A 5,838-nucleotide genomic window follows, 5' to 3' on the forward strand; every position below is an offset into this window, starting at 1 on the left:
CTTTGTCAAAGATTAGTTGACCATAGAGTTGAGGGTCTATTTCTGAGCTCTCTCTCTCTATTTTTTTTTGCCAATTTTAAATACAGTTTTATTTAAGACATTGCATTTTAACAATACAGTGCTTATAAAGTGCAATGTTTATTTCCTTTCCCTGTGCACATATTCCATAGTCAAGTGTCAAGAATGCCCAGGTTTTTTTTTTTTTTTGCTATAACAGCTCAACATTACAACTGCCATGGAATTTGCTACAAATTTGGGTCCTTTGAATATTGTGTGTGGAACAATGCTCTACCTATTTATTCTCAGGTTGGTTTAGTCAACCTCTTCAGTGGTGGGCCCAGAGGAGGCACCACCAGAGGGAGGAGCTCCACCACCAGGGAAGCCTCCAGGCATTCCTCCTGGCATACCCCCTGCACCCTGGTACAGCTTGGTGATGATGGGGTTGCAGACTTTCTCCAACTCTTTCTGCTGGTGTTCAGATTCTTCCTTCTCTGCAGTCTGGTTCTTATCAAGCCAGTTAATGGTTTCATTGCACTTGTCAAGAATCTTCTGTTTGTCTTCATCATTTATCTTGCCCTGAAGTTTTTCATCTTCAACAGTTGCTTTCATGTTGAATGCATAAGACTCAATTGAATTCTTGGAAGACGACTTGTCCCGCTGTTTCTCATCTTCAGCTTTGTACTTCTCAGCTTCCTGGACCATGTGCTCAATATCTTCTTTGCTCAAGCAGCCCTTGTCATTAGTGATGGTAATATTGTTCTCTTTTCCTGTGCTCTTATCCACGACAGAGACATTGGGGATACCCTTAGCATCAATATCAAAAGTGACCTCAATCTGAGGAACGTCACGAGGAGCAGGAGGTATGCCTGTGAGTTCAAACTTTCTAAGTAGGTTGTTGTTCTTGGTCATGGCATGCTCACCTTCATACACCTGAATAAGCACACCAGGCTGGTTGTCGGAGTAGGTAGTGAAGTTCTGTGTCTGTTTTGTAGGAATGGTAGTATTATGCTTGATGAGAACAGTCATGACTCCTCCAGTAGTTTCAATGCCAAGAGAAAGTTCAGTGGCATCCAACAGAAGCAAATCTTGAACATTTTCAGATTTGTCTCCAGAAAGGATGGCTGCCTAGACAGCTGCACCATAAGCAACAGCCTCATCAGGGTTGATGCTCTTATTCAGTTCCTTTCCATTGAAGAAATCTTGGAGAAGTTTCTCAGTCTTGGGGATATGGGTAGAACCAACCACCAGGATAATATCATGGATCTGAGACTTGTCTAACTTGACATCCCATAGGGCCTTCTCTACAGGGTCCAGGGTGCCATGGAACAGGTCAGCATTTAATTCTTCAAGCTGGGCATGAGTGATAGAGGTATAGAAGTCGATTCCTTCATACAGAAAATCAATCTCAATACCGGCCTGGGTGCTGGAAGAAAGTGTATGTTTAGCACGTTCACAAGCAGTACAGAGGTGACGAACTGCCCTCTTGTTTTCACTGATATCTTTCTTACGTTTACACTTGAACTCTGCAATAAAATGGTTGACCATTCGGTTGTCAAAGTCTTCTCCACCTAAGTGGGTGTCTCCAACTGTGGACTTAACCTCAAAGATCCCATCCTCAATAGTAAGGATTGACATATCAAAAGTGCCACCTCCTAAGTCAAAGATCAGCACATTCTTTTCAGCTCCAACTTTTTTATCTAAGCCATAAGCAATAGCAGCAGCAGTTGGCTCATTGATGATTCAAAGTACATTGAGACCAGCAATAGTTCCAGCATCTTTCATAGCCTGATGCTGAGAATCATTGAAGTACGCAGGTTCTGTGACAACTGCATTGGTAACAGTTTTCCCAAGATATGCCTCGGCGATTTCCTTCGTTTTCATCAAAACCATAGAAGACACCTCCTCTGGATAAAAGCTTTTTGTCTCTCCCTTGTATTCTACTTGGACCTTGGGCCTGCCAGCATCATTCACCACCATGCAAGGTGAATGCTTCATATCAGACTGGACAACAGCATCATCAAATCTCCATCCAATCAGGCATTTGGCATCAAAAACTGTGTTGGTAGGGTTCATAGCAACTTGGTTCTTTGCAGCATCACCAATCAATCGTTCGGTGTCCGTGAAGGTGACATAACTTGGGGTGGTCTGGTTTCCCTGATCATTGGCAATTATTTCCACTTTCCCATGCTGGAAGACACCCACGTAGGAGTAGGTGGTGCCAAGATCAATGCCAACTGCAGGTCCCTTAGACATGGTTGCTTCTCTGTGGGCCTGGCTCAGAGTGAGAAGAACACAGCAATCCAAAGATGTAGCCCTGCATTCAATGAAACCCGGCTCTCTATTCTGTTCCATTGATCTATGTGTCTGTTTTTGTACCAGTACCATAATGTCTTGATGATGACAGCTTTGTAATAGAGCTTGAAGTCTGGAATTGTGATGGCACCAACTTTGGCTTTCTTTTTCAATATTCCTTTGGCTATTTGAGGTCTTTTCTGGTTCCATATAGATTTTAGGATTGTTTGTTCTATTTCTTTGAAAAAAAATGGATGGGATTTTGATAGGGCTTGCATTAAATGTGTAGATTGCTTTAGGTAGCATAGCCATTTTCACAACATTTGTTCTTCCAATCCATGAGCATGGAACATTTTTTCCATTTCTTTGGAAAAACTCTCAGTTTTTCTCCATTGAGAATGATATTTGCAGTGGGTTTTTCATAGATTGCTTTGATAATATTGAGGTATGTGCCCTCAATATCCCTACACTTTGAAGAGTTTTGATCAGGAAGGGATGCTGTACTTTGTTCTTTTCTTTTATTAATGTGTCAGTTTTTCTCATGAGTACTTTACAGTTTTCTGAGTACAGACTCTTTGCCTTTTTGGTTAGGTTTATTCCTAGGTATCTTATAGTTTTGGGTGCAGTTGTAAATGGGTTTGACTCCTTAATTTCTCTTTCTTCTGTTTTGTTGGTGGTATATAGAAAGGCAACTGATATCTGTGCATTGATTTTATATCCTGACACTTTACTCAATTCATGTATGAGTTTTAGCCACTTTGGGGTGGAGTCTTTTGAGTTTTCCACATAAAGTATCATATCATCTGCAAAGAGTGAGAGTTTGACTTCTTCTTTGCCTACTTGGATGCCTTGAATTTCTTTTTGTTGTCTGATTGCTGAGGCTAGGACTTCTGGTACTATGTTGAATAGCAGTGGTGATAATGGACATCCCTGCCCTGTTCCTGACCTTAGCGGAAAAACTCTCAGTTTTTCTCCATTGAGAATGATATTTGCAGTGGGTTTTTCATAGATTGCTTTGATAATATTGAGGTATGTGCCCTCTATCCCTACACTATGAAGAGTTTTGATCAGGAAGGGATGCTGTACTTTGTCAAATGCTTTTTCAGCATCTATTGAGAGTATCATATGGTTCTTGTTCTTTCTTTTATTAATGTATTGTATCACATTGATTGATTTGCAGATGCTGAACCAACCTTGCAGCCCTGAAATAAATCCCACTTGGTCGCAGTGAACAATCCTTTTAATGTACTGTTGGATCCTATTGGCTAGTATTTTGGTGAGAATTTTTGCATCTGTGTTCATCAAGGATATTGGTCTGCAATTCTCTTTTTTTGATGGGATCCTTGTCTGGTTTTGGGATCAAGGTGATGTTGGCCTCATAAAATGAGTTTGGAAGTTTTTCTCTTGTTTCTATTTTTTGGAACAGTTTCTGGAGAATAGGAATTAGTTCTTCTTTAAATGTTTGGTAGAAATCCCCTGAGAAGCCCTCTGGCCCTGGACTTCTCTTTGTTTGGAGATTTTTGATGACTGTTTCAATCTCCTAATTGGTTATGGGTCTGTTCAGGTTTTCTGTTTCTTCTTGGTTCAGTTGTGGTAGTTTGTATGTTCTAGGAATGCATCCATTTCTTCCAGATTGTCAAATTTGTTGGTTTAGAGTTGCTCATAGTATGTTCTTATAATTGTTTGTATTTCTTTGGTGTTGGTTGTGATCTCTCCTCTTTCATTCATGATTTTATTTACTTGGGTCCTTTCTCTTTTCTTTTTGAAAAGTTGGCCAGGAGTTTATCAATCTTATTAATTCTTTCAAAGAACCAACTCCTAGTTTCATTGATTTGTTCTATTGTGTTTTTTTTTCTATTTCATTGATTTCTGCTCTGATATTTATTATTTCTCTTCTCCTGCTGGGTTTAGGCTTTCTTTGTGTTCTTTATACAGCTCCTTTAGGTAGGATTAGAATCTAATCTAGGGTTAGATTGTGTATTTGAGACCTTTCTTATTTCTAGAGGAAGGCTTGTATCATTATATATTTTCCTCTCAGGACTGCCTTTGCTGTGCCCCACAGATTTTGAACTGTTGTGTTTTCATTATCATTTGTTTCCATGAATTTTTTTAGTTCTTTAATTTCCTGGTTAACCCATTCATTCTTTAGAAAGATGCTGTTTAGTCTCCATGTATTTGTATTCTTTCCAAATTTCCTCTTGTGATTGAGTTCTAGCTTCAGAGCTTTGTGGTCTGAAAATATGCAGGGAATGATCCCAATCTTTTGATACTGGTTGAGACCTGATTTAGGATCAAGGATGGGATCTATTCTGGAGAATGTTCCATGTGCACTAGAGAAGAATGTGTATTCTGTTGCTTTGGGATGGAATGTTCTGAATATATCTGTGATGTCCATCTGATCCAGTGTGTCATTTAAGGCCTTTCTTTCCTTGTTGATCCTTTGCTTGGATGACCTGTCCATTTCAGTGAGGGGAGTGTTAATGTCCCCTACTACTATTGTATTATTGTTGATGTGTTTCTTTGATTTTGTTATTAACTGGTTTATATAGTTGGCAGCTCCTGTGTTAGGGGCATAGATATTTAAAATTGCTGTATTTTCTTGTTGGACAGACCCTTTGAGTATAATATAATGTCCTTCCTCATCTCTTATTATAGTGTTTGGCTTAAAATCTAATTGATCCGATATAAGAATTGCCACCCCGACTTTCTTCTTATGTTAATTAGCATGTTAAATTGTTTTCCACCCCCTCACTTTAAGTCTGGAGGTGTCTTCAGTTCTAAAATGAGTTTCTTGGCAGCATACTGATGGGTTTTGTTTTTTAATCCATTCTGATACCCTGTGTCTTTTGATTGGGCCATTTAGCCTATTTACATTCAGGGTAACTATTGAGAGATATGAATTTAGTGTCATTGTATTGCCTGTAAGGTGACTGTTACTGTGTATTTTCTGTCTTCCTTTCTGATCTACTACGTTTAGGATCTCTCTTGCTTAGAGGACCCCTTTCAATATTTCCTCTAGAGCTGGTTTGGTGTTTGCAAATTCTTTCAGTTTTTGTTTGTCCTGGAAGCTTTTCATCTCTCCTATTTTCAATGATAGCCTAGATGGATATAGTATTCTTGGCTGCATGTTTTTCTTGTTTTGTGCTCTGAATATATCGTGCTAGTTCTTCCTGGCCTGCCAGGTCTCTGTGGATAAGTCTTCTGCCAATCTAATATTTTTACCATTGTATATTACAGACTTCTTTTCCTGGCCTGCTTCAGGATTTTCTCTTTGTCGCTAAGAGTTATAAATTTTACTATTAGGTGACGGGGTGTGGAACTATTATTATTGATTTTGAGGGGGGTTCTCTGCGCCTCCTGGATTTTGATGCTTGTTCCCTTTGCCACATTAGGGAAATTCTCTACAAAAATTCTCTCCAATATACTTCTGCTCCCCTCTTTCTTCTGGAATCCCAATTATTCTAATATTGTTTCGTCTCATGATGTCACTTATCTCTTGAATTCTCCCCTCATGGTCCAGTAGTTTTTGTCTCTCTTCTGCTCAGC

General features: G+C 39.3%; 1 pseudogene across 1 annotated transcript; it reads right to left on the reverse strand.

Annotated features, from left to right (window-relative positions):
• Positions 1 to 243: 243 nt before the first annotated feature.
• Positions 244 to 2,253, reverse strand: LOC309872340 (heat shock cognate 71 kDa protein pseudogene; annotated as a pseudogene). Its single transcript has one exon. The product of its transcript is annotated as a heat shock cognate 71 kDa protein pseudogene (transcript).
• Positions 2,254 to 5,838: the final 3,585 nt, after the last annotated feature.

The sequence above is a fragment of the Mustela nivalis genome (genome assembly GCF_964662115.1).
Source record: "Mustela nivalis genome assembly, chromosome: 8".
Classification (NCBI taxonomy): Eukaryota; Metazoa; Chordata; class Mammalia; order Carnivora; family Mustelidae; genus Mustela; species Mustela nivalis.